This window comes from Tachypleus tridentatus, chromosome 8 (assembly GCF_004210375.1).
Source record: "Tachypleus tridentatus isolate NWPU-2018 chromosome 8, ASM421037v1, whole genome shotgun sequence".
NCBI lineage: Eukaryota > Metazoa > Arthropoda > Merostomata > Xiphosura > Limulidae > Tachypleus > Tachypleus tridentatus.
In genome coordinates this window covers 92,769,310-92,785,518 of record NC_134832.1, presented here as the reverse complement: position 1 = coordinate 92,785,518, position 16,209 = coordinate 92,769,310, and the positions used below count along the sequence as shown (strand labels likewise).

General features: G+C 34.8%; 1 pseudogene; it reads left to right on the top strand.

Annotated features, from left to right (window-relative positions):
• Window positions 1–12,355: 12,355 nt before the first annotated feature.
• On the top strand, window positions 12,356–15,813 carry LOC143222946 (muscarinic acetylcholine receptor DM1 pseudogene; annotated as a pseudogene).
• The last annotated feature ends 396 nt before the right edge of the window (window positions 15,814–16,209 follow it).

The following is a 16,209-nucleotide window of genomic DNA, read 5'->3' as shown; positions in this document are numbered from 1 at the left end:
TATGAAAGTAAGAATCACTCTTCTTTATGACACTAGTTTTCTGTGAAAGTAACAATCACTCTTACAGTTCGGTCAAGAGTAGCTGTGCCCTTGCCTTGTAGTTGGCAGACTGTTTTTGAAAGTGATGGAAAATATATAATTGATTAAAGTTGTTATTTAAGCTCTTTTCTCTCCTTTTAAATATTAGTGTTACAAACGTCTTTACTTATGGGATGACTTGATATTTCGATATCTGCAATAATTGTTTGTTTTTTGAATTTTGCGTTAAGCTACTCGAGGGCTATCTGCGCTAGCCGTCCCTAATTCAGCAGTGTAAGACTAGAGGGAAGGCAGCTAGTCATCACCATCCACTACCAACTCTTGGGCTACTCTTTTACCAACAAATAGTGGGATTGACTGTAACATTATAACGCCCCCACGGCTGGGAAGACGAACATGTTTGGTGTGACCGGGATTCAAACCCACGACTCTCAGATTACAAGTCGAACGCCTTAACACGCTTGGCCATGTCGAACCCATCTTCAAGAAACACAATAAATATAAAACAATTCGTTTCAGTTTTCGTAATATACTGATACCAAAATGAACATTATTTTCACTGAGTACTTTTAGTTTTGGTACCTGCAGAGTGAAGAAAGAGTAGAAAGTTTTAGTTTCTGTATTCGTTAAATGAAAAAAGGGACATTGGTTTTACTTGTATACTTACAGGATAAAGAAGAAGCAGTAGTTTCAATTTTGGCTGATATGTTAAACTACAATAAGAAGACAAAATGACATTGGTTTAACTCTATACATGCAGGACAAAGATGAAAAAGTAGTTTCATTTTTAGTTTTAGCTGTATTTGATAGATAAGTTAAACTACGATGATAGGATAATTTGAGTATTTCACATTGTTTGTGTTCTTAATTGTTATGCAAGATATCATCTATATCCTAAAAGAGGGTTTACTATAATATGCATGTATACAAGTTGATTGTAGTTTCTAAATACTGCCATGTACAGCATTCATATTCTACATCATGTCATATAATTAACCTTCTTAATTAAAGTAATGAATGTTGGTAATTAAAAAGTAATCATTTTAATTTTTTATTTATTGTACATGGAAGTGTGAATAACTGGATACTTTTTAAATGCACGTTACGTGTGTATTATGTTTTTAAAAACTCGTAATTATTCCATACAAAATTTGGTGAAATATTACTATGGACAGAAAACATGGTCACGTGATCTCGGTTGCACCTACGTCATTTCGAGTGTTCTCATCTCTCCAGACTCCCTCATAGCTCGGTTTTCCTTCACATAGTTCAGTGTTCTAGCATCTTTACGCTGCTTATTCTACCCACATCTGAAAAACACTAAAATCTCCCCAAATAAATAAATTGATTAACTCTGTAGCTTTCGATCCGTTAGACAGAATCTGAGGCAGGCAGGAAACAAGTGAACACAGATGTAGCCTTTGGTGACAGAGATCGGCCTTCTCTCCCATTAAGAATAAAGTTGCCAGGCCTTGTTCTTCTTATCGACCGTGATGAGTCTGTTCTGTCTACTAGAAATAGTGTATTATGTGTAATGCCCTCAACTTGGCCAGAATACAGAAAGAATTTATTTGTTTCAGTACTTTTTATCTTTATTATGAAAACTGGAGTAGTTTTAACAGATAAGGTAAGATAGTTATTAAATATGCTGATTGAAATACTAAACAGAAATGTCTGTACTGACTTTTAACATTTTTATAATATAAAACTTTACATGATGTGACAAAAACAGCTCACTTTGTTATCCCTATTTGATTTTTTTCTTGCATAATCTATTCTGGTTGTAAAAGACGATTTTTTTTAAAACTTCCATTAAAAAATGAAAAATGTTTCCTAGTTGTCTTTTGCTACCACTTAGTAACGATATCAAAGTTTTTTTTCCAGTTAACCATAAATATTTCCCATTATTTCCTGCCATTCATTAACTATATTTATTGATATAAAATGTTTTAACAATGTTCATTGTTTTATTTTACTTCCGTAATTAAAAAAGAATAATAGGGAAACCAACAAGTTATCCAAGAACGTAATGTGTTTTTGAAGTTTTTTAACTTTTGGTGCCAAAAAATTAATTTATACCAAGTTATCTAACTTACTTTTCATTATTTCATTTAAAAGTTTTTTAATATTTTTATATTGTTGATACAATATATCTTCTTTATTTTTGACCTATATTCATTTACTCACCTCTAACAACGTAGAATATTTGACTTTTGAATAACATAACTTATCGTCACATTTAACTAATTTATTATTATTCAGCTGACTACCTTTTTGTTTATTTAGCTATTTACTTGAATTTCACACAAAGCTACACGAGGGCTATCTGCGTTAGCCGTCCCTAATTTTGCAGTGTAAGCTAGTCATCACCACCTACCGCCAACTCTTGGGCTACTCTTCTACCAATGAATAGAGGGATTGACCGTCACATTTGAAGCCCCCACGGCTGAAAGGGCGAGCATGTTTGAATGACGGGGATTCGAACCCATGACCTTCAGATTATGAGTCGAGTACTTTTACCACCTAGCCATGCTGAGCCAATTGTTTACTATTTATAATATTCAATTTATGTTTAATTAATATGATGGTTTAGTTCGACACGTTCTAGATGAGCTCATTGTGGTATATTGGATTAAATTTAAATATAACTAATAACATAGTTCACCAAAACATGAATTCCAGAGACGAAAAAAAAATGTGACGTAGACGCCTAATTCATTCTTTGGTTTGTTACTTCTACTGCAGTAACTAGTTTTACTGAATTCATACCTCATTAGTGTTACTTGGTAGGGTGAAGCAAAAACAAATTTGTAGTGGAATGTAAGTAATTTGTTTGCTTTGAAGGTATAGTCTGTTACTCTCAAGGGTCTCACACGTTTCACCTCACTCTCACTTAAATAATAATAGAGAAAGAAAGAAGATGACAAAGGTTAGGTGAAATTAACTACCAGTGTCATTGTCTCTCAGTGAAATTGGTGAATATTCTTCTACCAGTGGCGCTGAATGTTGTCAGGTTGTCAAGTATTTTCATGAATTATGCAACCTTGCTATTCATATTTCTAATTATGAACATACATAATGAATCAAGTATTGTCCAGTAAACATTCTGGATTGATAGGTCCTAGTCTTCTTGATTGGTAAAAATAATTTTGCTGTCGGATATTCATCAGACCTTGATGACATGGAACAGTAGAGTCATCTTCTAGTGTTTGGGTAGGCCTATCAAAATAACATGTAGAACAATAACTGTTGATATATCATGAGACCCATACCAAATTAGAAATAGATTTTGTAAAAAAATTTTGAAAACAACCGGAAAATATGTTTAACAGTAACATAAAAGAATTGGTTTTATGAGAATGTAAATTTCATTATTTCTTACTCCAAATATCGGACTGGCGCTATATGCTAGTCTTCCATATTATGTTCTATCAAAAGCTGTAAAACATATTAAGTCTCTATTATGATGCTCCATATCTTAAATATATACTTAACCACCAAGCCATGCAATTAGTAAGTAAATATTTATTTAGAACATAAAAACATTACACGTGACAACCGTATAAAAACACATTTTATGTGACAACAATAAGAAAACACACTTTATAATTAAATGCATGATTCAGGAAATTGCTTTAGCATTTATAAAACTGTGTAATGTGCAAAAATAATTTAAAACACTTAAAATCCATTCTCTGGCATGATATATTAAATAAACAATTAAAGCGGGATGAATGCATGAGAATATCTTTTATATATTCTATATATATATATAAGAATGATATCATTTTACATCACTAAGACAGTACCACTAGTCATCATCTTCCAGAATGTCGCATACGTGCGATAATAATTAGTAAAACAAATATGTATAATCTTATATCACAAAGAACTGGGGTATTTGACGCAAACTTGTACATTCAGACATAACAAGAAGCATTATTAATGTTTAGTGACAGAAAGATGTACATTCTGACTTCAGAAAGAACTTTGAGAATGTAACCAAGTGAAAGAAACTTCATCTGCTGCAGTTACTGACATGTATATCCATAATTAAAAGGAACTTCATTCGTGATAAAATAATAAATAACACAATATGTCACAATTAAAACATTTTAAACTCAGGCTACGCTATGGCATTCAAATTATTGACTCTACAAAGAGTTTTATATGTTTCCACGTTACAACGTAATCACCAGGAGTGAATTTTAATAACGACACTGTCATGTTTATTCCTTCTTAGCTAGGTTAAGTAGCATGTGTGTAGATTTACTATTTCTGCAAAATTCTTAGAGTCCAACTATGTTCTTACACAGATATTTGTCGGAATTTCGTGGCTATTGGATGATTCATGCCTATTTTATAGTTTATTATCTCCAAAAATTCACAAATCTTATTGGCTCTAATATCTTTTGGTTGAGTCAATATTACTGTATTTTTCCTGTTGCGTTTTATGTACACGTTCTGCTGTGGCCAAATTTTCTACATATCAGTTATGTTCTGTTAAACAATATTTTTACATTAAGTTTTATCTGCCCAATAGAAATACTTCCACATTCAATTTATAAATTTCAGTTTATCTTTTCCATTTAGTGTTTGTTATCTTTAGTATAATGTACGAGATAGTTTTTTTCTTATTTATCGTTTTAAATACAGGGTAAAATATTTTTAGAGTCTTTTAATAAACTGGTAATTGAATCTGAAACATATGACAGAATTAAAACCAGGTTTTAATGTAATATTTTGATCCGTTATTACTAAATTAATGAATTTAGCTGCTTCATCTACAATATTTTATTTCAACTGTTATATATTTCTTTAATAATAATTTATTCTTCTCTTCTTGTGTAATAAATATGACCAAACACAGACTTTTTTTTTGTAATTTAAGATGACATGATACCTGATGTTGTGACTGAAGATCAGAAAATGGTTTATCATAACGAGATCTTTCAAAATTACTTTGATAAATTTAATTGTTGGTGGATACATTGAAATCGGTTATTGACTATATTTCTATTTATATGATAGTTAGTATATATCTCAAACCTATTAGAATGTATGTATGATACAGTAAAACTACATAGACCTTAAAAAGACATTTCAACAACACGGATAAAATGTTTCGTTTGTTTGACGCAAGGGTACGTCACGGATTATAGCAAACAAAAACGTTGCACTTCGATTATATTGATGGAAACACACTCTAGATTGTTTTGTTAGATAATAACCACACGAATTGAAGTTAATAATCTTGAAAATATTATATTTTTGCGTTAATGTAGTTTATACCTTTCCAAAGTATTTACAGAGCAAATGAATCGTCTCTAACCTGATCAGAATTAAACTAAACCCTACTAAACCAATAAACAGTATCACGTATATAATAAGATTTAATCTGTTATATATGTTGTTTTTTTCTCGTCATTTTGAAAATATAACTTGTGACATAGACGCCTGATTAGGCACAATATTATTCATATTCTTATATTAACTGAGGTTAGTACAAGGTGAGTTAAAAACAATGTTAAACTCTCGTAAAATTTATGTATACATCACCATTGCAGGAAAATTATGCTGCTGTAGTTCGCTGATCTATGCTGTGCTGATGAACCTTGCATAAGCAAACTACAGTCCACAGCAGACAGTGTGGCGAATCAGGAAATGTTTTAGATTATTATAATTTTTATTTTGCCTTTGGTGAAAGGAAACGAAATGTGTGATATAAGGAATAACCTAGAATTACTGAAAGGATACTTCTATGTTATTATTACACTCTAAGTTAAAGAGGGAAACACCAACACGTGTACGAAATCACTATTTTAGTATTTGAATAGTTATGCAATGGATAACAGTAACACAGCCTTGAGATACAATGTACACCTTGTGAACTACATTAGTAATACCAGTAGATGCTCTTGTTGGTGGCTTAATAATTTTAAAGTAACAAATCATTGCTAAGAAACATTCGCTAAGAAGATACTGTGATGGTATATAGATGGTAATCTAGCAGAATAGAATCTTAGAGAAACAGGATAAAACAGACGGATTTGATTGGTTTAAATTTCGCGCAAAGCTACTCGAGGGCTATGTGCGCTAGTCGTCCCTAATTTAGCTGTGTAAGACAAGAGGGAAGGAAGCTAGTCATCACCACCTACTACCAGCTCTTGGGCTGCTCGTTTACCAAAGAATAATGGGACTGACCGTCACATTATAGCTCCCCCATGACTGAAAGGACGAGCATGTTATCGAAACCAGGTTTCAAGCGCTTTAAATCCACAGAAATACCGCTGTATCACTAGGGGGCAAATACTAATAAAACAATTAATAAGTAACTAAATAAAACTAAACTTCTAGCAGCTCGTGGATTCGAAAATATTCGCTGTCATCTAGGAAATTAAACTGTTTCTTGTTTATTTAATATTAAGCAAGAGCTGCACAAAGATTTATCTATGTTGGCTATATAGAGGGGTTCGGACCCAGAATCTCAACTATATAAACTTTCAACCTTGTTGCTGAGCCATAAAAAATTTGATCTTACAGTTTTTACTTAACTAGTTTTGAATTTTTTATTATTAACTAGAAACTTGTTCTCTATACTCACTTGAAAGTAAACCTTTGATAATGTTGGGAGGTTCAAGTAATTCTTATTTGTACTAACGTCAATTTAAACCTCAATCCCCTCTTTCTGTTTCTGGACAGCGCAAGATGTCATCGCTTAGGCGTAATAACCAGTAGTAATTAAAAAAAAAAAAAAAAAATTCTAGTGTAAACAGTTGTCATTACCTATATATTATGTACGAAGTGAAGAAGTAAAGAAAAATTCAAAACAAATAATGTCCTGTTATGAATGGTTGCATTACGCAGCTTCCTTCGATTTGGCAGTTGTTGTTTTTTTTACTTTTTCTCTGTTGTTTTTTTACTTTTTCTCTGTTGTTTTAGATCCCAAAGAAAAGAAATCCCATTTATCTCTTCCGACTTTTTACAGTTAACCAACACTGCGAGAAGTCTAATGATATTTTTACAGTTAACCAACACTGCGACAAGTCTAATGATATTTTTACAGTTAACCAACACTGCGAGAAGTCTAATGATATTTTTACAGTTAAATAACACTGCGAGGAGTCGAATGATATTTTTACAGTTAAATAACACTGCGAGGAGTCTAATGATATTTTTACAGTTAAATAACACTGCGAGGAGTCTAATAATATTTTCGGTAAAGTTAAATCATGCTTTTCTTTCATCTTCAACTACAAGCTTTAGAAATTCTAAAGCATATGTCGTCGACAGTTTGATCCTCGTTATTTTTATGTTGGTGCACGAGATTTAGTGACTCGGGTAAAAGAAATAGATCACGAAAGATTAAAGGAATTTAAATAAATCGGCCAAAAAACAAAAACAAATAATTTTTGGGAATTTATGTAAGTTATAACGAAAAGTCTCCCGCTAGCTGACCCTAATTTAGCAGTGTAAGACTAGAGGGAAGGCAGCTAGTCATTACCACCCACCACCAACTCTTGGACAACTCTTTTACCAACGAATAGTAGAATTGACCGAAACATTATAACGCCCCCACGGCTGAAAGGGCGAGCATGTTTTGGTGCGACGGGGACGCGAACCCGCGACTCTCAGATTACGAGTCGAACGCTTTAACCCACCTAGCCATGCCGGACTACGATGATAGTCGTTAGGTCTGCTCGTGCATGACACGCCATTAGAGGGCGCTGCACGTGTGTCGAACATGGGCAAAAGGAGGGGAAGAGGTAGAGACGATAATGTCATCAGAGAGGATGCATTGCTAGGCCGCCATGACAGGCGTACATGACATCATAATTCAATAAAGTGGATCAACATGTCTCACCACGGCTAAATATATAACGCCCCTACGGCTGAAAGGGCGAGCATGTTTGGTGCGACGGGGATTTAAACCTGCAACCCTCAGATTACGAGTCGAGCGCCTTAACCCACCTGGCCATGCCGGGCCATAATGAGAATCGAAATTAAGAAAAAAATTGATAAATAATAGGTGAAAGATAAAGGAACGTGAAATGGTTTCAACCTCAATAAAGCAGTCTATTCCAGAATATCCTTTTCCGACCCTGTACACCATATTGTATTGGTTTTGTAGTTGTTATTTAGTCAAGAGACCTGGGAGAATCAAATACATATTGTACTCTACCTCCCTCCTTGGCTGTTGTTTGATTGCTTGGCTATGTTTGAGAAAAACCCCTGAACGGATACTACTATTGTTTTCAGGTTGTTGCATAGGCAAGTGGCAATTTTCAGATCATGCACGTGAACCTTAAACATATAACATTTCTATTTTTGAAAGTATATATTCCGCTTTTTATCGTTCGTGTTCCCCGCTAGTACAGCGGTAAGTCTCCGGATTTACAACGCTAAAATCAGGGGTTCGATTCCCCTCGGTGGGCTGAGCAGATAGCCCTTTGTGGCTTTGCTATATGAAAAACACAAACACACATTTTATCGTTCGTTTTGAACGTAGTTTTGTTCTCACAAACAGTTCTACAGTTGCCGATAAAATAGACTATACTAATGTTCATTTACATAAATACCTTATTAAACTAAAATTAGCGTTATATCTCACTACCAGTATGGCCAGTGGTAGGTGCTTAAACTACATAGCGAGCTTACTAGATTTAGATAAAAGTTCGTCGGTTTGTCTTCATCGTGTATGACAAATGTTGGAAAAAAATGTGATTAATGAAACATTTCTGTTCAATTTTTTCTCCCTGTATCCTAACACTTGTTTTTCCTTAATTCGATTAATTACTCTTCATTGTTTGTCACGTGATAAAGAAGTGGTTGAAAGTTAGTTGTGACTTGCAGCATCATTAGTAAAACTATTGAAAACCTTACAAAGAGTTCGCCAAGACTACAGATGGCCGTTACGTATTCCAAGAAATCTAATCATGATTTTGAAAGGGTGCGCACTCTGAGAGTCTGTAACAAATATAGGCTATCGTTCAAATAACATACAGCAAGTTCCCATAAAAAATACATAAGGCAAATCTATTTCAATGACTCTAAAATTACAGGAACTAAAATATGCAATAAAAATTTATTTTGTCATTGTTGTTTTTAATTTCGCGCAAAACTATTCGAGGGCTATCTGTGCTAGCCGTCCCTAATTGAGCAGAGTAAGACTAGAGGGAAGGAAGCTAGTTATCACCACCCACCGCCAACTCTTGGGCTACTCTTTCACCAACAAATAGTGGGATTGACCCTCACATTATAACGCCCCCACTGCTGAAAGAGTTTGTTTGTTTTGGAATTTCGCACAAAGCTACTCGAGAGCTATCTGTGCTAGCCGTCCCTAATTTAGCAGTGTAAGACTAGAGGAAAGGCAGCTAGTCATCATCACCCACCGCCAACTCTTGGGCTACTCTTTTATCAACGAATAGTTGGATTGACCGTCACATTATAACGTCCCCACAGCTGGGAGGGCGAGCATGTTTGGCGCGACCGGGATGCAAACCCGCGACCCTCAGATTACGAGTCGTACGCCTTAACACGCTTGGCCATGCCGGGTTGTTAGTTATTGAAATAAGATTCTTGCTAGTTACAAGCTATGTTTAAAATTAATTGAGATAACTTTTTGGTAGTTAAAAGCTAACGTATCTGAAAGTAATTGAGATAAGAGTTATCTTATATAGCGGAGATAAAGGTCCTAAAAGTAACAAGGTTTGAATATTTGTCTTTCTAGGTTTCTAGAAGCTAATTTTGTTATTATGCTGGATATTACTGAACAACTTCCAAAACGTACCTACATTTTTACTAAACTAGTGACAAACTTCAATTTGAAAATGTTGTTTTTATCTTTTTTGTATAAAAGAACTCTATTTTAAGGCAAAACTGACCATCTTTACTCAATTAGTATTGCAATTTTTTATCATGTATGGTCCATCTGAAAACAACGAATATTTTTCCACCTGTTTAAACAGTGTTTGTATGATCGTATGATACATTTACAGAAAATTCTGGCTTTTTTTAATATTGATGAAACTCCATCTTATACTTCAGCTAATCAAAAATTTAGAACAACATTTTTTAGATATGACTATTAAAAATATTGTTTCAGTTTTACTTCATTTATTCTAATTCGCTCCATGCGATGGCCTCTGGCGATCACAGAAAGCCCTTATCACCAATAGAGTAAGTTGTTTTGTTTAGAGCAATGACAGATAAGTCCTATTAGCAACAGAATGTACTCGTTCTTTTCTTAGCACAATGACGGAACGCCCTTATCAGCAGCAGAATGTAATTGTTATTTTCTTAGTTGTTTGCACTCTTTTCATCGCGAGAAATAGAACCCCTAATTTTATCATTGTAAGTTCGTATACTAATCGTTGATCAGCCAGCAAACTATCAATAACAGCAGATAAGCAAAGTGCTGTGAAAGTATTATAAATCTCTAAAACCTTTACTAATCTAAGTAAGTATCAAGTATTTTCATATTTCCAAACATATAGTACGTTTTATTAATTAATATTATTTCTTTTTGTAAATCTTCTATCAGGATAGAACATAAGGAGATCAAGTTGTTTTTTATAACAAATGAAATAAGAAAAAATACTGCAACAGTTAGTTTAAAGTTTATTAATAGCTCAAATAGCTGGCAAACGTTTTTAGGGTAGTTTCAAACATTACATAAGTAAGTAACACCAATAAACGAGCTGTATAGGCCCAGCATGTTGAGGTGGTTAGGTCGCTTGATTCGTAATCTGAGAGTCGCGAGTTCGAATCCCCCTCATACCAAGCATGCTCGCCCTTTTATCCTTGGGACGTTATTATGTTACGATCAATACCACCATTTGTTGATAAAATAGCCCAGAAATTGGCGTTGGGTGGTGATGACTAGCTATCTTCCCCCTAGTCTTATACTGCTAAATTTGTTAGCGCAGTTAATCCTTGTGTATCTTTGGGCAAAATACAAAAAATAATAACAACTTGTTATACACTTTATCATAGAACCATATGTTTTGAATATATAACTGCAAGTCAGTCGTTGACTTAGAACAAACTTCTTCTACCTTACCTCATGTGCACATTATCTGACAAATATATATCTTTTTAGTTACATAGATAATAACCTCATTATGTACAGTACACCTTAATAATAATACTTATTAATTATTCATAAATGCTCTCATACATTTACGCCACCAATCGTTTAATTTTGTATCATTTGATAACATAATACGTGTCTAATTACTTACACATTAATATGTTACCACACATTTTAATTATACATAACACAATTTGAGACCCTATCATGTGTTTAATACATATAAACTGATTCATGTTTTTTCATATATATTTAATTATTTTCGGTTAACACTAACTACATAAGTACAGAAGTTACTTTATTATCATTTCAGTTTCTGCTGTACAGATTATAATATATCTGTATCGGAGTAAAATAATTTATGACTAATAGATTTGATTGTAATAAATTGTATTGTTCACATAACTATTTTTGTTTAGTATTTAATATTATTATCTCAATAAACATTAATTACAGAACCAATAAACCTCATTTTATCTTCCATATAATATTTAATTATCTCCTTGACAAACGAAACCAGGTGTTTCATGAACTATAATTAATATTTCATTCTTTAATATCCTCCAGTAATTCAACGGTAAGTTTACAGACTTACAACGCTGAAACTTGGAGGTAGATTCTTTTCAATGGACAGACCACAGATAACCTCTGTGTAAATTTGCGCTAAAACAACAATATTTAACATTACTTAGTTATTTTCCCAACAATGTGTGATTATATTTTCGATATTCATTGTTTAGGTTCTCTTGAACTACAGCTTATTTTTGCCAGTAATATTTAGTCCGGCATGGCCAAGCGTGTTAAGGCGTGCGACTCCTAATCTGCGGGTCGCGGGTTCGTATCACTTTCGCGCCAAACATACTTTTAGCCGTGGGGACGTTATAATGTGACGGTCAATCCCACTATTCGTTGGTAAAAGAGTAGCCCAAGAGTTGGCGGTGGGTGGTGATGACTAGCTGCCTTCCCTCTAGTCTTACACTGCTAAGTAAGGGACGGCTAGCACATATATCCCTCGAGTAGCTTTGTGCGAAATTCAAAAACAAACAAACCCAATAATATTTAGCTGATTTATGTAGACAACTTTCATGAAATAACTACATTTTGTGTCATTATCTTACTGTTTTTTTAAATATTGTAGGATTAAATATCTCAAAAAGTGTAAATATCTTTAAAGTATTTTCTTCGTAAGTGACGAAACATATCATGAAATATTCGAGTGTTTTAAAATGTCTAAAAGTGAGATATAACATATCTTTGTTTCAGAAAAGTCTTGATGGTGTCGACGAAAAGCCATTTAACTCTGAACAGACTGTTGAACTACAATCGGTCACTTATCATCTTCGAGAAAACACCGTGTGTTCGGTATTCTTCACTTAACCAGGAATCAGTATAACAGCTGGTTAAAAATTCATAAAAAACTAGATTTTTTCAATCTTATAACTCTTCGTGTCTTTTAACATGTCCTATGAAAGTAACGTATCCTGGTTTTCCAACAATACCGAGTTTAGTTTTGAAGTTTCCGGCTCCAGAAACAAAGCTTCCTATTCAGCGTCAGAAGTTATTCTTATTGTTATTGTAACTGGAGTTTTAAGCCTTGGCACTGTGGTGGGGAATATAATGGTTATGATATCTTTTAAAATGGATAAACAACTTCAGACCATCAGTAATTACTTTTTGCTTAGCCTGGCGATTGCAGATCTCTGGATTGGTCTCGTTTCTATGCCTTTGTTCACCATGTACACTCTGTTAGGCTTCTGGCCACTAGGATCAATGATTTGTGATACTTGGTTAGCTTTTGACTATCTGAACAGCAATGCATCCGTTTTAAACCTGTTAATAATTAGTTTTGACAGGTACTTTTCTGTTACACGACCTCTGACATACCGAGCAAAAAGAACAACAAGACGCGCAGCTTTCATGATCGCTTGTGCGTGGATTATATCTCTTGTCCTGTGGCCACCTTGGATTTATTCATGGCCCTATATAGAAGGTCAGAGAAAAGTGCCAGAAGATGAATGTTTCATTCAGTTTCTCGAGACCAACCTTTACATCACCTTCGGCACAGCCATTGCTGCTTTCTACGTACCTGTAACAGTGATGTGTGTATTATACTGGCGAATTTGGAAGGAAACAGAGCAACGTAAAAAGGATTTAACTCATCTTCAAGCTGGACAAAAGGATGTCAGAAGAAAATCATCGTCTAATGGCTACCCTGGAGAAGAAGATAGATGTCAACGAGCACGCAGTGACTCCTGCATAGCCAATAAAGTTAATTATGTTTCACCTTCTATTTGTGTCGAACCACCTAAACAATTCTCCTCTCAAGAAAAATCTCGCCCACGGAAGGTTAAAGAAGTCTTGATGACTTGGTGTAAGATCGATCAAGATCTGGATGGTCAAGATGAGAACAGCACTAGTCACGAATCGCCAGGAACTGTTACACTTTCTTCTACAGAAACCCCTGTTCGATCATCACGTACTACATCACTGACATTTCAGTCTTTTCAACAAGTGTTACATTGTGGAGAAAGAGGATTTACTCTTAATAATCAAAATAGACCTTGCAGATCTGAGAGTACAACTGTTTTATCCAATCTCCCGTCATCCAATCATTCCTTTTCATCAGACGCAATCTATATCATCCTCATTCGACTCCCGAGCCAACCATCTGTAGAAAGAGAGGGTGAGTCTAAGGCGTCTGTCAAGATGATTCTAGAAGAAGACAAAAACACCAAAATTAGTAAGCAAACAGTTCGTGGATCTGATAGCCTGGAAACTCTAGCTGTTCAGCATCCAGCCAATGTGGGGTTGAGACCAAATTCACTGTGTGTCTCAGAATCAGCAATTGACACAATTCGTTTGTCGCTAAACACGAAACTTTTTCCAAAACAAGTAGCAAAGCACCGAGTACCTAAGAAGAAACGAAAGCAACAAGAGAGAAAACAAGAAAAAAAAGCAGCCAAGACTTTAAGTGCTATTTTATTGGCATTCATCGTAACATGGACACCATACAATGTGCTAGTTTTAGTGAAAACTCTATCGCCATGTGCCAACAATGAATGTATTCCAGAAGGTTTGTGGAACTTTGCTTATTATTTATGTTACATAAATAGTACAGTCAATCCAATATGTTATGCTCTCTGTAACGCTAATTTTAGAAAAACTTATATTCGTATTTTATCATGTAAATGATGTAATAAAAAAAATACGACAAACAGGCTATAATTTCGTTGAAATACATATCCTGATATACAGTACATGGCAAAAAGTATGTGGACACCCGACCATCACACCCATATGTGCTTATTGAACATCTCATTCCAAAGCCATTGACATTAATATGGAGTTGGTCCCCCTTTGTTGCTATAACAGCCTCCCCTCTTCTGGGGAGGCTCTTCACTAAATTTTGTAACATGGCTGCGGGGATTCGCTCCTGCTCGCCCACAAGAGCATTAGTGAGGTCAGGGACTAACGTCGGGCGAGAAGGCGTAGCCAGCAGTCGACGTTCCAATTCATCCCAAACACATGCGTGGGGTTGAGGTTAGAGCTCTGTGCAGGCTGGTCAAGTTTTTCCACATCAACCTTGGCAAACCATGTATTTATGGATTTCACTTTGTGCACTGGGGCATTGTCACGCTGAAACACAAAGGGCCTTCCTCAAACTGTTGCCACAAAGTTGGAAGCACACAATTTTCTAGAATGTCATTGTATGCGAAAGTATTAAGATTTTCTTCACTAGAACTAAATAACGTAGGCCAAACCATGAATACAGCCCCAAACCATTATTCCTCCTCCAAAAAAACTCTACAGTTGGCACTATGCATTCAGGCAGGTAGTGTTCTCTTGGTATCTGTCAAACGAAAATTTGTCCGTCAGAGTAACAGATAGTGAATCGTGATTCATCACTTCAAAGAATACATTTCCACTGCTCCAGAGTTCAGCCAACTCTTGGCATTGCACATGGTGATCTTAGACATGTGTGCAGCTGCTCAGCCATGGAAACCCATTTCATAAAGCTCCAGACGAACAGTTCTTGTGCTGACGTTGCTTCCAGATGCAGTTTGGAACTCGTTAGTGAGTGTTGCAACTGTGGACAGACAATTTTTACGCGCTATGAGCTTTTGCCTCGGCGGTCCCGTTCTCTGAGCTTGTGTGGCCTACCATTTCGTGGCTGAGCTGTTGTTGCTCCAAGACGTTTCCATTTCAAAATAACAGCACTTACAGTTGACCGGGACAGCTCTAGCATGGCAGAAATCTGACAAACTGACTTGTTGGAAAAGTAGCATCCTATGACAGTGCCACGTGGAAAGCCTCTGAGCTCTTCAGTACGACCCACTCTACTGCCAATGTTTGTCTATGGATATTGCATGGTTGTATACTTGAGTTTCTGTACCTGTTAGCAATGGATGTGGCTAAAATAACCGAACCCACTAATTAAAAGAAATATCCACATACGTTTGACCATGTAGTTTAGCTTGTTTATGAGCTTAATCAGTGAGATTCTGTTTTTGTTGCTACTGTTTAGTTTATAAAAGTTCTTTAACTAGTGTTACTTGATCCATGTGAAAATAATCTGTTTATGCAATTTTCCAAATAATAATAAAAATACGTACATAAACGAGATTTTGAAAGAATAAAGTATTTGTAAAATGAATAACTAAAGAGTTGAAAATTATTTTATTGTCAGTAATTTTAGCTTTGATTGTGATTAAATTCATTGATATATATCTCTAATGTATTTTAGTTTGTTTGTTTGTTTAACAACATTTAGTCACGATCCCATGACACCAGATTGTATATATGATAAATATATTTTAAAGAAACAATGAAATACAACGTGACACTGAAGAGGACACACGAATGTGTCGAAACAAGGTTTTCCTATATCAAGACTTCTGATAGTTCGTTCCATTACTGTGAGTTTTTGTTCTCTGTTACACACAACATTGTGTTACTTGATAATGAAGTTAATGAAGATAATGAACTTTTTGTTTTGCTTTTATTTTAAGGAAAATAAATCCCAATCAGTATTTTGAGCAGCGGTAAGATGCAACATGATGAAACTCTAGAGAAAGAAA